Source organism: Bos grunniens, chromosome 4 (assembly GCF_055505025.1).
Source record: "Bos grunniens cultivar Pamir isolate PY7600 chromosome 4, Bosgru_T2T1.0, whole genome shotgun sequence".
NCBI lineage: Eukaryota > Metazoa > Chordata > Mammalia > Artiodactyla > Bovidae > Bos > Bos grunniens.
In genome coordinates this window covers 7,163,624-7,188,757 of record NC_141168.1, presented here as the reverse complement: position 1 = coordinate 7,188,757, position 25,134 = coordinate 7,163,624, and the positions used below count along the sequence as shown (strand labels likewise).

The 25,134-nt window shown below is 41.3% G+C and overlaps 1 protein-coding gene and 2 pseudogenes across 2 annotated transcripts in view; all 3 read right to left on the bottom strand.

Moving 5' to 3' along the window:
* Nucleotides 1-8,522, bottom strand: part of LOC147373476 (GTPase IMAP family member 7-like) — a 40,618-nt gene extending 32,096 nt beyond the window's left edge. The window contains exons 1-2 of one of the 2 annotated variants that reach the window (XM_086398221.1): nucleotides 8,402-8,459; nucleotides 2,496-2,549 (exon numbers count right to left, since the gene is read on the bottom strand). The gene's annotated coding sequence lies outside the window, so the exon portion shown is untranslated. Of the gene's footprint in view, nucleotides 1-2,495; nucleotides 2,550-8,401 lie in introns of both variants that reach the window. The other variant, XM_086398222.1, reaches the window with a different exon arrangement.
* Nucleotides 8,523-22,369: 13,847 nt separating this feature from the next.
* Nucleotides 22,370-24,310, bottom strand: LOC147373475 (asparagine synthetase domain-containing protein 1-like; annotated as a pseudogene).
* On the bottom strand, nucleotides 23,912-24,620 carry LOC147373474 (ASNSD1 upstream open reading frame protein pseudogene; annotated as a pseudogene).
* Nucleotides 24,621-25,134: the final 514 nt, after the last annotated feature.

Here is a 25,134-nt window from a genome sequence, read left to right as displayed (position 1 = left end):
AAATTTGGAAAACTCAGCAGTGGCCACAGGACTGGAAAAAGTCAGTTTTCATTCCAAGGGTTCAGGATGGGGAACACATGTATACCTGTGGCGGATTCATTTTGATATTTGGCAAAACTAATACAATTATGTAAAGTTTAAAAATAAAATTAAATTAAAAAAAAAAGTCAGTTTTCATTCCAATCCCAAAGAAAGGCAGTGCCAAAGAATGTTCAAACTACCACACAGTTGCACTCATCTCACACGCTAGTAAAGTAATGCTCAAAATTCTCCAAGTCAGGCTACAGCAATATGTGAACCGTGAACTTCCTGATGTTCAAGCTGGTTTTAGAAAAGGCAGAGGAACCAGAGATCAAATTGCCAATATCCATTGTATCACAGATAAAGCAAGAGAGTTCCAGAAAAACATCTATTTCTGCTTGATTGACTATTCCAAAGCCTTTGACTGTGTGGATCACACCAAACTGTGGAAAATTCTGAAAAAGATAGGAATACCAGACCACCAGACCTGCCTCTTGAGATATCTGTATGCAGGTCAGGAAGCAGCAGTTAGAACTGGACATGAAGTAACAGACTCTTTCCAAATTGGGAAAGGAGTATGTCAGGGCTGTATATTGTCACTCTGCTCATTTAACTTCTATGCAGAATACATCATGAGAAATGCTGGGCTGGATGGAACACAGGCTGGAATCAAGGTTGCTGGGAGAAATATCAATAACCTCAGGTATGGAGATGACACTACCCTATGGTAGAAAGCAAAGAAGAACTAAAGAGCCTCTTGATGAAAGTGAAAGAGGAGAGTGAAAAAGTTGACTTAAAACTCAACATTCAGAAAACAAAGATCATGGCATCTGGTCCCATCACTTCATGGGAAATAGATGGGGAAACAGTGAAAGACTTTATTTTTGGGGGCTCCAAAATTACTGCAGATGGTGATTGCAGTCATGAAATTAAAAGACACTAGCTCCTTGGAAGAAAAGTTATGACCAACCTAGACAGCATATTAAAAAGCAGAAACATTACTTTGCCAAAAATGTTCTGTCTAGTCAAGGCTATGGTTTTTCCAGTAGTCATGTTTGGATGTGAGAGCTGAACCATAATGAAGGCTGAGCACCAAAGAATTGATGCTTTTGAACTGTGGTGTTGGAGAAGACTCTTGGGAGTCCCTTGAACTGCAAGAAGATCCAACCAGTCCTTCCTAAAAGAAACCAGTCCTGATTATTCATTGGAAGGACTGATGTTGAAGCTGAAACTCCAATATGTTGGCCACCTGATTCAAAGAGCTGACTCATTTGTAAAGACCCTGATGCTGGGAAAGATTGAAGGTGGGACGGAAGGGGATGACAGAGGATGAGATGGTTGGATGGCATCACCGACTCAATGGACATGAGTTTGCATAATCTCCGGGAGTTGGTGATGGACAGGGAAGCCTGGCGTGCTGCAGTCCATGGGTTCTCAAAGAGTCGGACACCACTGAGTGACTGAACTGAACTCACTTGGAGGAAAAAAAGTATACAACTACAGTCAGCTCTAAGCCGTTCACATAGGAAAAGGGAAATATCCACTTCCAGTCTACTTGAACTCTCCTGTCCCACCTGGGGTGGGGGAGAAAAACACTTGTGAAGCTCACAGTCCAGAGGCAAAGGCTCACTAGAACAGAAATGTGCTCGTAGTACAATAGACTATGTCCCCTCCCCAACCCTGTCACCACGTTACTAAAGTCTTTACAGCAGCAGTTCTGTTTACCCAGTACATCAGGTCCAGCTGATGAGAAAAATGAACAGACATAATAAAGAGCAAATAATAATAATAATAATAATAATAATTTGAGAAGACAGAGCAAGCATTAGGACCAGACATGACAGGCATCGACTGAACAAAAATGCACAACCTAGAAGTTGAGAAAAATGTTGTATTTGAGGAATTACTGAGGACTATAGCTTGGGAGACACTCTCTCAGATGACTCTGAGGAACTGTTCCAAAGAAGTAGTGGAGGAGACAGGATATATAGGAGTCTTTTTGAAAACAAAACAAAAGAAAAGAAAATGCATGGTCAAACATCAGAAGATCACTTCTCATCACAAAAAAACCAGACACTCAAGTTAATGATTGTAGAGCTTTTGTATATATGGGAAGATGTAAGAGTCTGGGCTCATTGAAACCACTCCTTTGATATGCATGTTAGCTATCTAGGGCCAGTATCCTCTTTTTTTCCATTCTAAATTCCCCTCAGGGCACACTATCAGAGGCTGCAATGCTGATGACCTGATGGTGGGCAACATTCATTGCTTATTGAGATGGCAGGCAAGCTTTCTTTGTCCACAGAGGGATCTTGGAATGATTAGACCAGGAATTTAAAACAACTAAGATGAATATTCTAGGGCTCTAATGTAAGAACAGATGGGCCATATAGGCAGAGACAAGAAATCCTAAGAAAAAAAACAAAAATAAATGCTTTCAATTAAAAGTAATATAACAGGAAAGAAGAACATACCTTTGATGTTCTAGTTAGACCAGTCCAGATTATAGTCTTCAGGACCAGTTACTGCTGAAAAAACCAAGCCAAAATGACTGGTTGGAGAAATGAGTGATTCATAGTCTGAGGCAGGAAATACATAAAGTGACCTGGGGTCATCTTATTCAACTTATATTTGCATCTTGATGCAAACAAACTAAACTGTAAATAAATCATGAGATAATCCATGAAATCTAATGAAAGGATAGTTAACAATATAAAAAATTTGTACTACCTTTTAATTTGTAGTTATATTTTTCAACCTTTTTGTTTTAAATATGCATCCTAAAATATTTATAGGTAAATGATACAATGTCTATTATTTGCCTCAAAATAACCCAGGATTAGGATGGAAAGTATGTTGAATACACATGAAACATGAATGGTCAGGAGTTGATAACTGTCAAAGCTTGATGATGGATATATGGAGGTTTTTATACTATTCCTTTGTAAATGTCTGAAATGTTCTTCAGTAAAAGATTTAACATGTATGTATGCCTTTGTAACTACTATTAATATATATTATATTCCAGACACTCCTATATGCATTTTTTACAGGAATATTTATTCCTTACAAATACTCTAGAATGAAGGTACTATTATTCTGATGTTATAAGCAAGGAAACTGTGATTCAAATACTGAGAAACATGCCCAAGGTCATCATATTGGGCCAAACAGTGATGCAATTCAAAGTACATCTGACTACCATGCTCATTCTTAACCACTACACACTACAGCCTCTCCTAGGTTCCTTCTCAGCTCCATCCATTCTGTAGTTTATACCAGGTCAAAGGTAGATGAGAGGAAAATAGTTCACTCTTTTTCCCAAATGGTGAATGAGTAGCAAGCCTGCAATTAGGGAAGGCCAGGAGGATGCTTTCAGACTTCATGGATCGTATTTAGTCTCTGTCCAATATCGGGAAGCCAAACATGGGAGACATAGTCGGGGACAAAAATCATTTAAAAAGTTTCTCCAGTGGTTTTAAGATGTCAAGCACCCCCAGCTGAAGGAAAGGCTATAAAGTGAAAAAACCCAGTGCTTCAGGAAAGAAGTGACTTACGCCGTGAGCCCAGATCCACCACTTCTAGAAAATTCCTTCAGCTACCCAAGGTTCAGTTCCCTTTTCAATGAAAAGGGACAATAAAACCAATCTTGCAGGCTTGTCATGAGGCTTTTGTAGAATGATTTCTACAAAGATCTCTAGGGAATGGCAGCCACTCAATAAGCAGGCAGTGCTGCTAAATGCATTGAAATATTGATATAAGAAAACTGTGGACTGAAACCTAACAGCAATAGATTAGAACACATTGTAGTTTAACGATCCAGCTGCAGTTACAGGTTATATTCTTTCTTCAGAGTAGCTCGTCTGCTCCCTATAGCCACCCCTCCTTCACCCCATACCTTGCGCCTTGAGGGATACAGGGTTTCTTGTGAAGTGTTGGGTGAATCAAAACAGGAAGTCAGTAGGGAAGGTTCTAATCCTCTCTTGTCAACCTCTACGAGCCTTGGAGAGTCAGTTGTTCTCTGGAATTCGGTTATTTTTCAGTGTAAAGGGAGTTAGAATAGGTTTAATGGAATGTTGTTTAAATTGTCTTCCAGTTCTGAAGGTCTGCTGTGGGGTCACTAACGTGTCTTAAAGGAAAACCACAGGTTTCTAGGTAACGTTATCACAACAGACACTGGCTAGAAAGTTCACTGTTAAGACAAGGTCAGCCCCTCCTAACAAAAGAGTAAGTGTACAGTACATTACCTGTCCCACAGCCTCTGCCAACCACCATTCCACTCACTGATTCTGTGACTTTGCCTAATTTGTATATAAGTGGATTCATACAGTATTTGTATTTCTGTAACTGGTTTATTCAACTAAAGAATAATGTTCTCACATTTCATCCATATTGTCTCATAATGGCATGATTTCCTTCTTTTTTAAGGCTGAATAATATTCCACTGCCTGTCAATACCACACTTTAATCCACTCATCTGTCAATGGACATTCAGGTTGTTTCCACCTCTTGGCTAGTATTGGCTAGGTCTTGGCTAGTATTGCAAGCTGCCACTTGGAACAGTGCTGCAATGAACATGGAAGTGCTAATATTTCTTCAAGATCCAGTTTTCAATTTTTTTGGATAAATGCCCAGGAGTGGAATTGTTGTATCATATAGTACTTCTAACTTTAAGTTTTTGAGGCACCTCCAGACTGTTTTGTGGTTAGATCTCATCTTAAGTAGTCTTACCATAATAAAATAAAATTTAAAAATTTGAAAACTATGATGGTTTATGTAGTGGTTATAGGAATGACTATAAAACCATAGGCCTGTGAGACAAACAGATCACAATACTATGTAATATTGGGTTGGCAAAGAAGTTTGTTTGGGTTTTTCTGTAAGTATGGAAATCCTCCAATGAACTTTTTGGCTAATAGAAAACAGAAAGTTATCATGATGAAAAAAAAAAAATCCCAATGTATCAACTGGGCAAACACCACTCAAAATATGAAAAAGGAAGAAGTTAAGCAAAATTTGTGTGTACACCTACACACATGTACACGTGCATCTCTCTCCACATACATGTATATGATACATAAAATGGAACCAAATTACAGAGGCCATAACCAAAAGCAGAGAACACTTTCGTAAGTGTTTTAGACTATGAAACATTATAATAAGAACACAAACTCAAAAACACAAAGTTCCAAGAGGAGATGGTAGAACAAAGAAAGAGAAGAAACTACAAACTTGAAGAAACAAAGTGAAGACAAAAGGTATTATCATTACAGGATCCATCAAAGAGTTAGAAGCAAAGTGGTCAGAAAACATATAAGTCAAAAATAGATGTCTTATTAATAGGAAAAGCTTAATAAGAAACACAACAGATACAAATCTGAAAGGCTAGAAGATACAACAGTTAGAGAAAAACTAAAACATGAGTAGAACCGACCATAAATTCTACTTAAAAAGGACTGGTGTTGCTAGAGTAAACAAATCAATAAATACAACTGAGGAAGCATAATCTAATAACTTCTCTGAAATGGGAAAAATATCCCAAACTAAAATCTAACTCTCTAGAAAAAAAGAGCACAGTTCATTCCTGGGAAACTTGATACAGAATATTCAATATTGAATTTTCATCTGATATAACATATCACATTCCAAGCACAAAGAAGAAATTCTTAAGTTATCCAAGAAAAATGCAAATGAGGAACTGTGAAAGGGGGTCAGGCTAGCTTCACAATTTTCTATAATCAACATAGAAACAGTAGCACTGGTGGTTTCACAATAGAATGTTAATATTCTATACCTGAAAAAAGTAAAAATAATACATAGCAAAAAGTGGGAGGTTGGAGAGAGGAGATGGAAAAATATCTGCAGCTTTTTCTTTGTATAACGTCTAAACGGAAACCACTTAGTGTTTTGCATAAATTCTTAATCCTTGAAACTTCTTTCTGGAATAAATAAATCATCAACTTACCAAGGACCAAGGTCTGGCTCTGAATATAGATGTGTGTGTGGTACAAACTAAGGATGAGCTATAGCTTGCCCTGTTCCTTTTGAGTTACATTTGCTTCCAGAATATGCATGTGAAACTGGACATATTTTCAAGAAAAAGAAGTTGATTATCACTTAGTATAAATCATTTATTAGAGTTGCATTTATTACTCTTAAACAGGAGTTGGCAAATTTGAAGAGGGCCAGCAGTTAGACTTTTGCAGTCACAGCCTCTCAGCCCTGGTTGGAACACAAAAGCAACCTCAGATCACAGTAAACTCGTAAATGGATTAGATAACTGTGTTACACTGAAACAGGTGGCAGGCTGTATATGACCCATGGAAGGTAGGTACTTTGTGCACTCTTGCTCCAGAGGAGAATCTTGTGTGTATTGTGCCATCAAAAAAAATTTTTTTAAGTGTTAAATGTTCTAAAAACACAAACTTTTGTCTACCTTTTGTGATAAATGTTCATCACTAAAATAGGGGCACATTGTTGAAATAACATAGAGACAAGTTTGTGACTAGAATAAAAATATGGTACTGGCACAAAGACAGAAATATTGATCAATGGAATAAAATAGGAAGCCCAGAGATAAATCCACGCACATATGGACACCTTATCTTCGACAAAGGAGGCAAGAATATACAATGGATTAAAGACAGTCTCTTTAACAAGTGGTGCTGGGAAATCTGGTCAACCACTTGTAAAAGAATGAAACTGGACCACTTTCTAACACCATACACAAAAATAAACTCAAAATGGATTAAAGATCTAAACGTAAGACCAGAAACTATAAAACTCCTAGAGGAGAACATAGGCAAAACACTCTCTGACATACATCACAGCAGGATCCTCTATGACCCACCTCCCAGAATATTGGAAATAAAAGCAAAAATAAACAAATGGGACCTAATTAACCTTAAAAGCTTCTGCACATCAAAGGAAACTATTAGCAAGGTGAAAAGACAGCCTTCAGAATGGGAGAAAATAATAGCAAATGAAGCAACCGACAAACAACTAATCTCAAAAATATACAAGCAACTCCTACAGCTCAACTCCAGAAAAATAAACGACCCAATCAAAAAATGGGCCAAAGAACTAAATAGACATTTCTCCAAAAAAGACATACAGATGGCTAACAAACACATGAAAAGATGCTCAACATCACTCATTATCAGAGAAATGCAAATCAAAACCACTATGAGGTACCATTTCATGCCAGTCAGAATGGCTGCGATCCAAAAGTCTACAAATAATAAATGCTGGAGAGGGTGTGGAGAAAAGGGAACCCTTTTACACTGTTGGTGGGAATGCAAACTAGTACAGCCACTATGGAGACCAGTGTGGAGATTCCTTAAAAAACTGGAAATAGAACTGCCTTATGATCCAGCAATCCCACTGCTGGGCATACACACTGAGGAAACCAGAAGGGAAAGAGACACGTGTACCCCAATGTTCATCGCAGCACTGTTTATAATAGCCAAGACATGGAAGCAACCTAGATGTCCATCAGCAGATGAATGGATAAGAAAGCAGTGGTACATATACACAATGGAGTATTACTCAGCCATTAAAAAGAATACATTTGAATCAGTTCTAATGAGGTGGATAAAACTGGAGCCTATTATACAGAGTGAAGTAAGCCAGAAGGAAAAACACCAATACAGTATACTAACGCATATATATGGAATTTAGAAAGATGGTAACAATAACCCGGTGTACGAGACAGCAAAAGAGACACTGATGTATAGAACAGTCTTATGGACTCTGTGGGAGAGGGAGAGGGTGGGAAGATTTGGGAGAATGGCAATGAAACATGTAAAATATCATGTAGGAAACGAGTTGCCAGTCCAGGTTCGATGCATGATGCTGGATGCTTGGGGCTGGTGCACTGGGACGGCCCAGAGGGATGGTATGGGGAGGGAGGAGGGAGGAGGGTTCGGGATGGGGAACACATGTATACCTGTGGCGGATTCATTTTGATATTTGGCAAAACTAATACAATTATGTAAAGTTTAAAAATAAAATAAAATTAGAGGAAAAAAAAATTATATATAGTCCCACCCCTAAATTAGAGGTTATTTTACATGAAAATCTTTCCTTCTTTTTGTGTGTCTTGTTTTTCTAGTGGTAACATATTAATGATTTTATATCTTGACTCTTATACATAACATTATATCATAGAGAATATTGAGAACAACTAAAACTTTTATAAGCATGAAAAAGGCCTGTCCTATTAAATATGAGATGTATGGCATCACATGAATAAATCCCTCAGCTTCCCCTCCTACAACCTTTCCACTCCCATGCGGGCGGCCCTGTCTATTCCTCTTCCCTCTGCCCCTTCCCGTAGCCCTCTCATAAGCTCCATTGGCCTTGTCTTGGCCAGTCTCACCTTCTCTGGCAGAACTGGTGAGATCTCAGCTCCTCTCCAGGAAAGCTACCCGATCTGGTATTTGCTTTATTTGAAGAAAATTGTGTTTTCTACTCCTGCAGTCTCTGACCACAGGAAGGTGAGGCTGGGTGGAGTGAAGACTACATTTTGTGGTTAAATAGAAACAGAAAGCATTTCCCAGTAATTTGCTTGGTGTTTCAGTGTTGCTCTCTGAAACCTTTACCCCCATGCACCTGCTGAACCACTAAGATTCCAAAATCTTAGCCATTGCTTTGGATTATAGCCCTGACTCCAGAAAGCCCTGTAAAATGGTCCCAATTTTTTTTTAATCACAATTAGCATTGATTTATAATTTTTGTTACTTTCAGGTGTACAGCAAATTTATATATATATATATATATATATATATATATATCTTCGAAGATGGTTGGATGTCATCACTGACTCAATGGACATGAGTTTCAGCAAGCTCTAGGAGTTGGTGATGGACAAGAAAGCCATGGTGTGCTGCACGCATGGAGTCGCAAAGAGTCGGACACGACAGAGCAACTGAACTGAACTGAACTGGTGACTCCGAGATAAAGAATCCACCTGCCAATGCAGGAGACATGGATTCAATCCCTGGGTTGGAAAGATCCTCTGGAGAAGAAATAAAAACCCACTCCAGTGGTAAAGAAACTGCCTGCCAGTGCAGGAGACGTAAGAGATGTGGGTTTGATCCCTGCATTGGAAAGATCCACTGGAGGAGGTCACTGCAACCCACTCCAGTATTCTTGCCTGGAGAATCCCATGGACAGAGGAGTCTGGTGGGCTACAGTCCATAGGGTTGCACAGAGTTGCATATGACTTAGCAAATAAACAACAGAATATATATATATATATATTCAGATTCTTTTCCATTATAGGTTATTATAAAATATTGAATGTAGTTTACTATACTATGCAGTAGGTCCTTGCTGTTTATCTATTTCATATACAGTAGCTTGTATCTGTTAACCCCAAAGTCATATTTTATCCCTCCTCACTTCCTCTCCCCTTTAATAACCATTAGTTTGTTTTCTATGTCTGTGAGTCTATTTATGTTTTGTAAGTAAGTTCATTTGTATTTTAGGTTTCACATATAAGTGATATTAATATTCATTTTTCTCTGACTTACTTCACTTCATATGATAATTTTTAGCTCCATCCATGTTTCTGCAAATGGCTTTATTCTTTTCTACTGCTGAGTAATATTCTATTGTGTGTGTGTGCATATATATATATCACATTTTCTTAAACCATTCATCTGTTGATGAACATTTAGGTTGTTTCCATGTCTTGCCTATTATAAATAATGCTGCTATGAACACAGGGATGCACATATCTTTTTGATTTAACATTTTTATATTTTCCAGATATATGCCCAGGAGTGGGAGTGCTGGTTCACATGACACATCTATTTTTAGTTTTCTGAGGAACCTCCATACTCTTTTCCATTCAGGCTGTACCAATTTACATTCCCAACAACAGTGTAGGGTTCCCTTTGCTCCACACCCTCTCCAGCATTTGTCATTTGTAGACTTTTTGAAGATGGTGAAATGGCCCAAATTCTGCTCAGTATAGTATCTGCTGTCGTCTGCCACTGAGATCCACCCCCACCACAGTTTCAGGACTGAAGCCTCCAGTCTCCCTGCTGACAGGAGTGTTCAGTTCAGTCGCTCTTCGCCTTTTCATACTGTTCATGGGATTCTCAAGGCAAGAATACTGAAGTGGTTTGCTGCCAGGAGCCGGCGAGAGACATTCCACTCGTGACAAAGGTCATGAGGAAGGAGGCTCGGCATACGCAAAGGCGGGATCGAGTCTCAGGAGTCCCCCTGGATATTCTCGAGCATCTACCCCCCAAAAACCAGAGTCTGCCTACTTTATTGCTTTGTGCTCTCACCTCTGACTTTACTGGAGGCTGTCCCCCACCACCATCTTGCTCTCTCTGTCAGAGTTAACTTATAGCTCCAATTAATAAAGTTCCTGGGCAACTAGGAGTGTTTAAATCCAAACCCCTCAGGTAGCTCTCTAACTCGCCTGACAAGTTTACCTGGACTCCTACAGCTATGCATACGATTGTTTACTGTCTCCCAGCCTCGAGGGGCACGGGAAGCTTAAGATATTCAAATAGCTTAGAGCCTCTCAGAGAGTTAGAAACTGTCAGAATAAAACTAGTAAAAGATTTCATTGATGAGCCAATGCTTGCTGCCAAGTTTTCACATCCCCTGTATTGTATCCTTGAATGTGTATTAATTAATATAGTTGGTATGTAGAAAAAATATAGGTAGTGGCCTTGGTGTTAGCAACTTTAGACCTTTAAGGTAATAAATTCTTTCCTTTGTTGTAAACCCATTACACATCCGCCTATAGGAATGCAATTTTATCTAACACCTTCAGAAGATGGTGCCAAACCTTAAAATAATTACTCTTAGAGAAAATAAGTCTTTGTCAAGAGTCATAAAATGTTAATAGGCCTTCTGGCCAGAAGATGATGTAAATCACCTAAACCATTTGTATACGATAAATTTGCAGGAAAGAAACCCTGGTTTTTGATAAGGATCAAAGACTGCTGACTTTGCATCCCCTATTATCCTCTATGTGTAACTTAGGCTATATAAGCCCCTGTTGAAAATAAAGCTACGGGCCTTGCTCGCCAAAGCTTGGTCTCCCCATGTCATTCTTCCCCTCAATTTCCAGCTGAGTCTCCATCTGGAGCGTGGAAATCCTCTGCGACCATTTATTTGACTGGGCTTCTAAGACCTACTCAAGAAGGTGTCTAAGGTGGGGCACCTTCCGCTATTCGAGAGGGCGCCTGCGGCCTCCGTGGTCAGAGCTAACCTGGTGTCACAGGTTATATTGATTTTCCGCGTAAACCAAGCTACTCAGCTTCTTTTCTCCACTGAATTTTCCTACTGAGCTATCCTCATTCTATTACTCTTTATATCTCTAATTAACATTTGAATAGGTCGCTGAAGTCGTCTTTCCTTTGAATACCCTGGATCAGCCGGGGCTGGACCTTGGCAGTTTGCCATTCCCTTCTCCAGTGGACCATGTTTTGTCAGAACTCTCCAACATGACCAGTCCTTCTTGGGTGGCCCTACACAGCGTGGCTTATAGCTTCATTGAGTTAGACAAGGCTGAGATTCATGTGATGAGCTTGGTTAGTTTTCTGTGATTGTGGTTTTCATTCTGTCTGCCCTCTGATGGAGACAGCTAAGAGGCTTGTGGAAGCTCCCTGATGGGAGAGACTGACTCTGGGGCAATCTGGGTCTTTTTCTTATGGGCCAGCCGGCACCCTCCCACAGCCTTATGGCATCCCCTCAGGGTTATTCTCAGCTGAAGAGATTCCTCTCTTCCGAGATGGTCCCCCCTACTCCCACAGCACTCACATTTTAGGACTGGTCCCTGCAGAGGCACAAGGATCCCAGTTTGGGACCCCTCTGCCCCACCCTCCAAGCTCCAGAACCAGGTGATGCGGTTGCAGCCTCTTGTGACTCATCACAGCTCAGCGTCTCCTTCCGCCCTGTCCTACATCCTTCGGGGCCGCACAGGTTTCCATCCCAAGAGCTCTCCTAAAGAAAGTTCACTCATGCAGCATTTTTATCTCAGAATCTGCTCCTGGTGAACTCAGCCAGTGACACCCGTGCAAGCACACAGTGTGATCTTCCTCCCCCAGTTGAGCAGGAAGCGGGGAAGACCTGGGGAGGTGGGGCCTGGCTTAGCATCCTGCGGACCCTGTTGTGGACTCTGTGGTGGAACGTAGGGCTTGGGGCATTTTCTGGTGACTGCATCCTTTGAGATTATTTTAGTCCTTCTGGAAGCTGGCTATCCTTACAAGTGTACTTTCATACTTCAGAACCAATGTCCCTATCTAGTATACAAAACCAAAGTTACAGAGGACTTAAAAAAAAAAAATCAGAATTGAATTAAATGCATTCACATACCTAGGAAGGTGTACCGACAGTTTCATGATAGTTTTCTTTCCAGGCATGTTGCTTTTTTTTTTTTTTTTTTATTCTGCGCTCATGTGTGTTCATCAGTAACTTTCTTCTTTTTGTTTTTAATCTTAAGTTGTTTGTGAAATATAGTATTAATAAAGGAAAGGGCTCATATAAATTTCAGTTCAGTTCAGTCTCTCAGTCGTGTCCAACTCTTTGCGACCCCATGAATTGCAGCACGCCAGGCCTCCCTGTTCATCACCAACTCCCAGAGTTCACTCAGACTCATGTCCATCGAGTCAGTGATGCCATCCAGCCATCTCATCCTCTGCCGTCCCCTTCTCCTCCTGCCCCCAATCCCTCCCAGCATCAGAGTCTTTTCCAATGAGTCAACTCTTCGCATAAGGTGGCCAGAGTTTCAGCTTCAGCATCATTCCTTCCAAACAAATCCCAGGGCTGATCTCCTTCGGAATGGACTGGTTGGATCTCCTTGTAGTCCAAGGGACTCTCAGGAGTCTTCTCCAACACCGCAGTTCAAAAGCATCAATTCTTCGGCACTCAGCCTTCTTCACAGTCCAACTCTCACATCCATACATGACCACAGGAAAAACCATAGCCTTGACTAGACGGACCTTTGTTGGCAAAGTAAGGTCTCTGCTTTTTTTTTTTTTTTTAATTTTATTTTATTTTTAAACTTTACAATATTGTATTAGTTTTGCCAAATATCGAAATGAATCCGCCACAGGTATACCCGCATTCCCCATCCTGAACCCTCCTCCCTCCTCCCTCGTCTACCCTCCCTCTGGGTCGTCCCAGTGCACCAGCCCCAAGCATCCAGTACCGTGCACCGAACCTGGACTGGTGACTCGTTTCATACATGATATTATACATGTTTCAATGCTATTCTCCCAAATCTCCCCACCCTCTCCCTCTCCCACAGAGTCCATAAGACTGATCTATACATTGGTGTCTCTTTTGCAGTCTCCTACACAGGGTTATTGCTACCATCTTTCTAAATTCCATATATATGCATTAGTATACTGTATTGGTGTTTTTCTTTCTGGCTTACTTCACTCTGTATAATAGGTTCCAGTTTCATCCATCTCATTAGAACTGATTGAAATGTACTCTTTGTAATGGCTGAGTAATACTCCATTGTGTATATGTACCACTGCTTTCTTATCCATTCATCTGCTGATGGACATCTAGGTTGCTTCCATGTCCTGGCTATTATAAACAGTGCTGCAATGAACATTGGGGTACACGTGTCTCTTTCCCTTCTGGTTTCCTCGGTGTGTATGCCCAGCAGTGGGATTGCGGGATCATAAGGCAGTTCTATTTCCAGTTTTTTAAGGAATCTCCACACTGTTCTCCATAGTGACTGTACTAGTTTGCATTCCCACCAACAGTGTAAGAGAGTTCCCTTTTCTCCACACCCTCTCCAGCGTTTATTGCTTGTAGACTTTTGGATCGCAGTCGTTCTGACTGGCGTGAAATGGTACCTCATAGTGGTTTTGATTTGCATTTCTCTGATAATGAGTGATGTTGAGCATCTTTTCATGTGTTTGTTAGCCATCTGTATGTCTTCTTTGGAGAAATGTCTCTGCTTTTGAATATGCTATCTAGGTTGGTCATAGCTTTCCTTCCAAGGAGTAAGCGTCTTTAAATTTCATGGCTGCAGTCACCATCTGCACTGATTTTGGAGCCCAGAAAAATAAAGTCTGACACTGTTTCCACTGTTTCCCCATCTATTTCCCATGAAGTGATGGGACCAGATGCCATGATCTTCATTTTCTGAATGTTGAGCTTTAAGCCAACTTTTTCACTCTCCACTTTCACTTTCATCAAGAGGCTTTTTAGTTCCTCTTCACTTTCTGCCATGAGGGTGGTGTCATCTGCATATCTGAGGTTATTGATATTTCTCCCGGCAATCTTGATTCCAGCTTGTGCTTCTTCCAGCCCAGCGTTTCTCATGATGTACCCTGCATATAAGTTAAATAAGCAGGGTGACAATATACAGCCTTGACATACTCCTTTTCCTATTTGGAACAAGTCTGTTGTTCCATGTCCAGTTCTAACTGTTGCTTCCTGACCTGCATACAAATTTCTCAAGAGGCAGATCAGGTGGTCTGGTATTCTCATCTCTTTCAGACTTTTCCACAGTTTATTGAGATCCACACAGTCAAACGCTTTGGCATAGTCAGTAAAGCAGAAATAGATGTTTTTCTGGAACTCTCTTGCTTTATCTGTGATACAATGGATATTGGCAATTTGATCTCTGGTTCCTCTGCCTTTTCTAAAACCAGCTTGAACATCAGGAAGTTCACGGTTCACATATTGCTGAAGCCTGGCTTGGAGAATTTTGAGCATATAAATTTACAGCACACTAAATTTTCAGTTGTCACAAACTGAACACTCCCAAGTAACGAGCACTCAACTCAAGACACAGAATGTTGTTGGCAAACCAAAATCCCTTATGCCCTCTATGGGTGACCTCTCACTGAACTTGTGATAGCATAGATTAACATTAGCTGTTTTTCTACTTTATAGCAATGAAATCATGCATGAGGTATTCTGTTGTATCTGGCTTTTTTTGCTTACCGTTGTATTTTGAGATGTATCCATATTGTTATATGTAGCAATAAGTTGTGTATTTTCACTGCTGTATACTATTTCATTGTATGACTATAACCCAACATATTTAATTTGTAATATGAAGATATTTATATAGTTAACCCCATTAATTTGGACCATGCTGTTTTGCTTTTTCATTTTAAAAATCAGCTTTTTTTCCCCCAGATGTTTTACTTCCCAGGTTTTATTGGGGGTAAAATTGGCAAATTATAATTGTATATCTTTAACATATATACAACTTGATGGATTGATATGTACAATGTGAAATAGTCAACACAAGCTAATTGACATATCCATCACCTCACATAGTTAACATTTTCCTTCCTTCCTTTCTTTTCTTGTGGTGAGAGCATTGACACTATGTCCAGTGGTTTGCTATTCTGGATATCCTGCTATAAATACTGTGGACATTACCTTTGGTTGACAAGCACACATTTCTGTTGGCTATGAACCTTGTGGTAGAATGGTGAAGGTGGCCTGTGTGTAATATTCAGGTTTCTGAGATACTCCACAGTGTTTTCCAAAGTGGTTCTATTAATATTTATTGTTATTCAGTCCCTTGGTTGTGTCTGACTCTTTGCGACCCATGGACTGCAGCACACAAAGCTTCCCTGTCCATCACCAACTCCCAGAGCTTGCTCAGACTCATGCCCATTGAATCAGTGATGCCATCCAACCATCTCGTTTTCTGTTGTCCCCTTCTCCTGCTGCCTTCAATCTTTCCCAGTATCAGGGTCTTTTCCAGTGAGTCAGTTCTATTCATCAGGTGGCCAAAGTATTAAAGCTTCAGCTTCAACATCAGTCCTTCTAATGAATATTCAGGGTTGATTTCCTTTAGGATGGACTGATTTGATCTCTTTGCAGTCCAAGGGACTCTCAAGAATCTTATCCAAAACCACAGTTCAAAAGCAGCAACTCTTCAGCGCTTAGCCTTCTGTATGGTCCAACTCTCACATCCATACACGACTACTGGAAAAACCATAGCTTTCACTAGACAGATCTTTGTTGGCAAAGTAATATCTCTGCTTTTTAATACACTGTCTAGGTTTGTCAAAGCTTTTCTTCCAAGGAGCAGGCATCTTTTATTTTTTATTTATTTATTTTTGTGTGTAATAAAGTTTTATTAAAGTATAAAGGAGACAGAGAAAGCTTCTGACACAGGCATCAGAAAGGGGAAGAAAGAGTACCTGCTTGCTAGTGTTAGCAGTGGAGTTATATACTCTCCAATGAATCCAAAGAATGTCTGGAGGTTGTAAAGACCTCACCAGACCTACTCCCATAATTTACATTTTAAGATAACAGAATTAGCCAGAAGGCTTAATCCAGAGACTGTCCTTAGGCAGAATACATTACTGTTATATAATCTTTGTAAAGACCAGACCTATTCCCATAATTTACATTTTAAGATAACAGAATTAGCCAGAAGGCTTAATCCAGAGACTGTCCTCAAGCAGGATATTTTATTGTTATATAATCCTAAGGGATGTAGAGGGAAAAAAAGGTTTGTCCTTTCTTCCTCCTTGAGAATTCCAGACCCCTCTCTCCTTGGGGACCCCTAGACTTCTTATCAACATGCCTAGGTAATGACTCTCTCATTCCCCCCTTTTCTTTTAGGAGAATTATGTTGCCAAGGGAAAGGGGCATCGTTTTCATTCCATAACTACTTCCTGTTGTTTAGGAGTGTAGTCCCTAAATTGTTGAGGCAACATATTCTCCTAACACTCATATTGAGGGTCTCTGACCCAGGGGGCCCAAGTAATAGTTGGAGGAGGCTGTGGCACTCATAGGAGCTTGGACAATCATTTGTAACTTAAAAGCTTTTAGATGGTTAGAAAACCCCATTATACAGTTACAGACGTAAGGCAAAATAGTCATTAAACCAAGTTAAAATCAAAATGAAAAGTCACATTATGTCCGTAGTTACATCAGTCCATCTTAAGGTTGTTAGATGTCATCAGTTCAAGAAGAGGCATCACATACGATTGTTGTTGAAGGTATTTGCAGACTTGGAGAAAGCCTTTTCCTTGAAGTGGAGATGTCCACCACGGGGAGCCTTCCACTGACAGAGGGGAGCACTCCACAGACCCAGCAGTTAGACTGATTGTGGAATTCAGCGTAGGAGTGAGCCCAGGACAGGAGGGCATTGTTTTGAATATCAAACGGCAGACTCAGGATTTTTGGAGTCAGCAGAAGTAGGCTCTTGTAGATTATGAGGCCCATCTTTTGGCTCATCCAGTTCAGTTCAGTTCAGTCGCTCAGTTGTGTCCGACTCTGCGACCCCACGAATCGCAGCACACCAGCCTTCCCTGTCCATCACCAATTCCCGGAGTTCACTCAGACCCACATCCATCGAGTTGGTGATGCCATCCAGCCATCTCATCCCCTGTCATCCCCTTCTCCTCCTGCCCCCAATCCCTCCCAGCATCAGAGTCTTTCCCAATTAGTCAACCCTTCGCATGAGGTGGCCAAAGTATTGGAGTTTCAGCTTCAGCATCATTCCTTCCAAAGAAATCCCAGGGCTGATCTTCAGAATGGACTGGTTGGATCTCATCGCAGTCCAAGGGACTCTCAAGAGTCTTCTCCAACACCACAGTTCAAAAGTATCAATTCTTCGGTGCTCAGCTTTCTTTACAGTCCAACTCTCACATCCATACACGACCACTGGAAAAACCATAGCCTTGACTAGACGGACCTTTGTTGGCAAGGTAATGTCTCTGCTTTTGAATATGCTATCTAGTTTGGTCATAACTTTCCTTCCAAGTAGTAAGTGTCTTTTAATTTCATGGCTGCAGTCGCCAATGCAGTGATTTTGGAGCCCCCAAAAATAAAGTCTGACACTGTTTCCACTGTTTCCCCATCTATTTCCCATGAAGTGATGGGACCAGATGCCATGATCTTCATTTTCTGAATGTTGAGCTTTAAGTCAACTTTTTCACTCTCCTCTTTCACTTTCATCAAGAGGCTTTTTAGTTCCTCATCACTTTCTGCCATAAGGATGGTGTCACCTGCATATCTGAGGCTATTGATATTTCTCCCAGCAATCTTGATTCCAGCTTGTGCTTCTTCCAGCCCAGCGTTTCTCATGATGTACTCTGCATATAAGTTAAATAAGCAGGGTGACAATATACAGCCTTGATATACTCCTTTTCCTATTTGGAACAAGTCTGTTGTTCCATGTCCAGTTCTAACTATTGCTTCCTCACCTGCATACAGGTTTCTCAAGAGGCAGGTCAGGTGGTCTGGTATTCCCATCTCCTGAAGAATTTTCCACAGTTTATTGTGATCCACACAGTCAAAGGCTTTGGCATAGTCAATAAAGCAGATTGGCTCGTCCAGACAGTCCCATTATGGAAGTGGATCGGGAAGAAAATGGGCCAGGGGCTTCAGTAAGCACGGAGTAAGTTGCCCCAGTATCTAAAAGGAAATCAATGGATTGCCCCCCCCCCCCCACACACACACAGTTATTGATACCCGGGGTTCCTCAGGTGTAATTAGGACAGGAGCTTGCATGGGGCCCCCCAAGCACCTTCAGTCCTGGTTGTCTTGAGAGTCCGACCCCTGAAACCTACGCCTCTAGGGGCAGTCTCTCTTCCAGTGTGGTCCTTTGCAGACCGGACATGGAGCTGGGGATGGCTTAGATGCCTGAGGGCAATTTCACTTGAGATGCCTCTCCTTTCCACAGTAGTAGCAAGCCCATCCCTTTTCATGTGGGTCCCTTTGGGCATTTTTCTCAGGCTGTATAAGAATGGTTCTCATAACCATTGTGAGGGCTTCCGCCTGTTCCTTTGTCTTTTTCTGCCTTTTCTTCTTTTCCCCACATTCCCTACCATAATAGACTGTCTGAGCCAGTTGTAGCAGAGTATCTAAAGACTGATTTGGTCCATACTCCCGTTTTAATAGCTTACAGCGGATATCTGGAGCCAACTGAGTGAGAAATCTATCCTTTAAGATCACTTTTCCCTCTTCACTTTCGGGATCAATCTCGGTGAATCTGTGAAGGGCTTCTTTCAGTCTATCTAGGAATTTACCAGGAGCTTCCATTTCCTCCTGTTCTAAGTTTGCCAATTTGCCATAGTTCACAGGCTTAGCACGTGCCTGCATGAGTCCTTCAAGAATACATCTGATGTGGAAACAACCTAGATGTCCATCAGCAGATGAATGGACAAAAAAGCTGTGGTACATATACACAATGGAGTATTGCTGCTGCTGCTGCTGCTGCTAAGTCACTTCAGTCGTGTCCGACTCTGTGCGACCCCATAGACGGCAGCCCACCAGGCTCCCCCGTCCCTGGGATTCTCCAGGCAAGAACACTGGAGTGGGTTGCCATTTCTTTCTCCAACTCATGAAAGTGAAAAGTGAAAGTGAAGTCGCTCTGTCATGCCTGACTCTTAGCAACCCCATGGACTGCAGCCTTCCAGGCTCCTTTGTCCATGGGATTTTCCAGGCAAGAGTACTGGAGTGGGGTGCCGTTGCCTTCTGCCAATGGAGTATTACTCAGCCATTAAAAAGAATACATTTGAATCAGTTCTAATGAGATGGATGAAACTGGAGCTTATTATACAGAATGAAGTAAGCCAGAAAGAAAAACACCAATACAGTATAATAACGCATATATATGGAATTTAGAAAGATGGTAATGATAATCCTGTATGCAAGACAGCAAAAGAGACACAGATGTATAGAACAGTCTTTTGGACTCTGTGCGAGAGGGCGAGGGTGGGGTGATTTGCGAGAATGGCATTGAAACATGTATATTATCATATGTGAAACGAATCTCCAGTCCAGGTTCGATGCATAATACAGGATGCTCAGGGTTGGTGCACTGGGATGACCCAGAGGGATGGTATTGGGAGGGAAGTGGGAGGTGGGTTCAGGATGGGGGAGGGGGAAGAATACATCTGGCAAAATGACTCTGATCCCATCTTCCTTTAGCTGTGTTGTAGTCCCAGTCTGCTTCTGTAATTGGGACCGCCTGATTCCCAGTGGGGAGGGCGGTTATCTCCTCCTCCCTCTTCACTACTGATTCATTACCAAACCATTCATCTCCATAAGCAACCGCTTTTCCCAAAACTCAAGTTTTTGAGTCAGAAGTCAGCGTTTGTCCCAAGATATATATCACATCCTTCCAAGTAAGGTCATAAAGCAGAGTAACACCTTTAAAAGCTCTAATATATTTTTTCTGGGTCCTCTAAATAGTCTCCCAGATCCTCCTTGATTCTTTGTATTTCTTGATAAGAAAAAGACTTATTAACTCTCATAGACTGATTATTTCTCCCGGTGGATGCTTCATGAAGAGGCAACAGCTTGTGTGGCTGTTCCTCAGTCTCTCTGGCTGCTCTGCACATATAATCCCAGGGGTATTTGGAGAAATCTGCTTTTCTTTATCTCTTTGTCTCCTGTCTTCCATCTCATCTCACAAAGTAGGAGGACAGGAGGGAGCTGAAGGAATCACACCCAAATCTATACCCTTAGGACATAGGTCTGGCATATTTCGCAGAGAGAAAAAGGGCAATACATATGCTACTTCTACCCATTTCCCTTGTTTTCTACAGAACCGGTCTAATTGTAAAACAGTATTATACTTAAGAGACCCTCCAACCGGCCACCACTCACCATCCTCCAATGGATAACTGTGGCCATGCAGTATCACATAGGAAGACCAGGTGTGTCTTCTTTAAACCCTGGGGATCAAATCTATCCCAGTTTTTCAGGATACAGTTCAAAGGAGTGAGGGTGGAATTGTTAGCTTCCACCTGTAAGAGATAAAAAAAAAAAAAGCAACCAGTGCCATCTTTCTATCGGAGGCATCCCTCCCTGCTCTAGACGGGGGTGTAGACAGACTTTACACCAAAGCTTTCCTTCCCTGGTCGGACTTAGTCTGTCCCTTAGTGACACAGGCGACATACTCGTCCCTCCAGTTTCTACCATCGAGATGGGGTGGAGATGCACCAGGGGTAGACCTGATGGCATCCCTGACTGCTGTCCAGCTCCTCACCATTAAAACCTTGCTTACCTCTCATGCCACCTGGGGTGCAATCAGAGTAACCTTCCAGAATGCCTCCCGGGCTAAGCCACTGGGGGAAATATTTGTCACCTGAGTGCCTGTGCATGACCCTGAGTATATTTCTGACCACAATAAGACTGATAGGAACATAAAACTGAGATGTTTCTTCCAAGCGTCACCACACCAGTATAAGAGCCTCCTCTGGTCTACTAAGAGCCAGTGTTACCAAAGTGGTGGGGGTGGGGGGGGGGGAGGGACCATTGTAGTTCCAATCTGAGTAACCTTTAACCTCAGAGACGCTGTTGTAGCTAAAGCTCCATCTAACCTCTGAACGTTCGGTTCCTAGTGAGGCTAGGCGCTTCCTGACTACCAATCCAAGTTTGGGACCTAAGTCACAGGACACAGTAACAGCACATATCACCAGTCCCTTGAAAGTCTATGATCCGATAGATTAGGTTAGTACTTCTAATTTCCAAGGAGTTATGAAATAGTCAAAGAGACTGAAAAGTTTGACCGAGAAAGGAGAGTTCGGTCCACATACTTTGTCCATTTATGCTCGGGCCAAAGGAGACATTGGATGCCTCTTGGCATTGGCAAGTCGGTATAAACCCCCAACAGGTTTCTGCCATAAGCCGTATGAGGTCACCGCAGAACTGCAGAGCAGGGCTCCTCACTTGCTTCATGCAGGGTGTTTCATTCACTCACACAAGCACACCATAGAGTTAGTAAAGTACAGCAGAAAACGTGTTCACTAGGAGAACAAAGAACTAGAGCTCCAAGCATCCTTACCTTGTCCAGAAGGATCCTGGACAAGCCCCCAAGATGAAAGGTTGTTGCTGAACCATGCAAAGATGCCAGGATTCTTGGCCTCCAGAGGAGAAAAATTCAATCCAGGCCAGAGACGAAGCTTGATCACTCAGAGCTTTTGTGTAATAAAGTTTTATTAAAGTATAAAGGAGATAGAGAAAGCTTCTGACATAGGCATCAGAAGGAGGCAGAAAGAGTACCCAGGCATCTTTTAATTTCATGGCTGCAGTCATCATCTGGAGTGATTTTGGAGCCCAAGAAAAGAAAGTCTGTCACTGTTTCCATGGTTTCCCCATCTATTTGCCATGAAATGATGGGACCAGATGTCATGATCTTCATTTTTTGAATGCTGAGTTTTAAGTCAGCTTTTTCACTCTCCTCTTTCACTTTCATCAAGAGGCTCTTTAGCTCCTCTTTGCTTTCTGCCATAAGTGTGGTGTCATCTGTATATCTGAGGTTACTAATATTTCTACCAGCATTTTTTTTTAACTGAAAGCAGCAGAGTATTTTATTTTATTTTTTAAAAAACCATCATTCAGTAAATGGTGTTACACTATAAAACATCTAGTTTTCAACTGAAAGGTTTTCTAAGGAGATTATTTGGAGCCTTCCACATTTATCATATGCCTTTTCATTATTGTTTTCCATTTTTGCAATTCTGGATCCAAATTGCATGGCCCACTTTGGCAGAAGAACAGAGGCTGTTTGACCAAGTTCCACTGCTGCAAGACGCAAAATTAGTTTTTCACCAATCCCACAGGGTAAAGTCAAGTTTGCCTTTTCCCAGACTGGTAGGGAATTTAGAAAGGAGACAACATTTTCATCCAGGAAAGAAAATCTTGCTTCTTTTCCGTGATCACTGATACCTCTATCATCATGACCAAGATTTCTAGAAGAAATTCAACCCAGTTTCATTTCAATTTCCTTATTCAGTCCTTCCAGCCAATGTGTCAGGAAGCAGACATGATGACAAGAATAACCTGCAAGCTGCTCATCTGCACCAATTCCAGTAAGAACTACCTTTGCACTGCTCTGATACAGTTTTGCTCCATCTTGGGTCACTAACCAACCAGCTCCTCTGGAAGCAAACCAGACTGCACAGCCAATGCTATCATCCAGGACTGTATCCAAGGGCTAGATTAAGTGCGATATTCGAGTTATTCTTAATCTTTGCAGTTCTTCTAGAGAAACATTAATTTCAACAAAATTTCAAATCTGTTAAGGTTGGCAGCTTGCAGTTCCTTCGGTCCCGCTCTTCCTGTGACTCGATCTGGTACATTGAACTGTTCACCAGGGCTAGCAGCAGCAGCAACACTTTTGGAGAATTCTTCAGAGGGTATTTCACAATGATTTTTCTGTTTTCTTTCTTTTTTGTTAAAATTAACTGGTATGGTCATTTCTTTAGTCATGAAAGCCACATTGAGAAGATCAATTGGTTCATCTAAAGGAATATGATGGTCAGCAAGGGCTGTGATGACCATGGAATCAATCCTTCCAGAAAACAGAATTGCAACATTTGCTTTCCTATTACTAGTTTTCAAAACTTCGCTTGGCATCAGGTTTTCATCCCTAGGTAAACACAAGACACGTCTCTTGACTGCGATACTCAGGACACCAATGAACTGCTGAACTACTTCCTTCATGTGTCCATCAGTAAGAAAGACCTGAAGTGTCTCTTGTCAGTGGCCTCCTGGAAATGCTGCTGCAATGGGTCTCAAATGCGGCTTGTGGCAATGCCATACTTAAAGGGACAACAGGTTCTTTAAGATACAGTTTGGCTTCATTTGCTGCCACCAAGACAAATGTTGGCAAGTCTGCTGAAATCTCAGTCAGGCTATTAACACATTCTCTGATATCATTCCCTCCCCGCCCCCTGCCCCCCCCCCCGCCCCCGCCCAGAATTGCACTTCCAAGGATACAACTTTTAAACTACAGATTTGGAAATGGAAACAGACTTGAGATCAATTCTGAAAATTCCAGATGTTGGAACATCCTGCCACTGACCAGCCACTCCAGATGCTTGAGCGCCAACTGAAGAGAGGCAGAAACTCTTGCCCAAGTTACTAAAATGCCAAAGCAAGCTACGATGACCAAAAAAGTTTCTACAAAACCATAAAGAATGGCTAGATGCTTGATAATATATAAAAGACCAAGGACCTTGGACTTTTGAGAAGAGCGACAAAATATCAGATTCATTCTTACAAGAGGAAAGATAATGAAACATGATTTGAGTATCATTCTCTTCAGCTTAGACCTTGATCCCACTAAAGACTTCTCCATTCCACAGGAATACATTGCCTCTTTCATCTTCCACAGGCTGGGCAGTCAACACACCTCTTAAGTAAAGGACACAGCCAGAGAATAAACACTGGTAGTTAACACTGGACCTTAACAACTGTTTACTACTATTGGGCCCCCGTCGTTTAAGATTACACAGTAAATCCTCTTTCAAATCTTTGCAAAATGCTCAACAGAAAAGCTTACTGCACAACAAATGCCACACATTGCTATGTAAAATCAAGTTGACTATTTCTTGATTTTGGTCTTCTCTGAGTTTTCTATTTCTTGATATTCTTTCCTTAGCTCATCCAATATATTTTTGCTTTCAAAAAGCATTTCTGTTCAGTCTGCAAGAAAGAATATGTTGCTATTCTGTTGCTGCCTATGTACTTTCCTGTTCTTCTTCAGGTTAGAAAGTTCATCCACAACAACTTTTTGTTCTTTAATCTTTGTTGAGCTCTTCCTTGTGCAGGATCGAGCTCTCAGCAGGGACCAGCCCAATGCAGTCCTCAGGTCACTCACCCCGGCTGGGCATCTCCGAGAAGAACCAAATACTCTCCCAGCAATCTTGATTCCAGCTTGTGCTACATCCAGCCTGGCATTTCACATGATGTACTCTGAAAATAAGTTAAATAAGCAAGGTGACAATATACAGCCTTGACATACTCCTTTCCCAATTTCGAACCAGTCCGTTGTTTCATGTCCAGTTCTAACTGTTGCTTCTTGACCTGCATACTAATTTCTCAGGCAGCAGATAAGGTGGTCTGGTATCCCTATCTGTTTAAGAATTTCCCACAGTTTGTTGTGATCCACATAGCAGTCAAAGGCTTTAGCGTAGTCAATGAAGCAGAAGTAGATGTTTTTCTGGAATTCTCTTGCTTTTTCTGTGATACAACGGATGTTGGCAATTTGATCTCTGGTTCCTCTGCCTTTTCTAAATCCAGTTTGAACATCTGAAAGTTCTCTAGTTAATGTATATTTTCATTAAACATGGGAGAATTCAGTTTGCTTCATAGTCTCAGAAGTTTCTCAGGGTTTTCTCTATTATA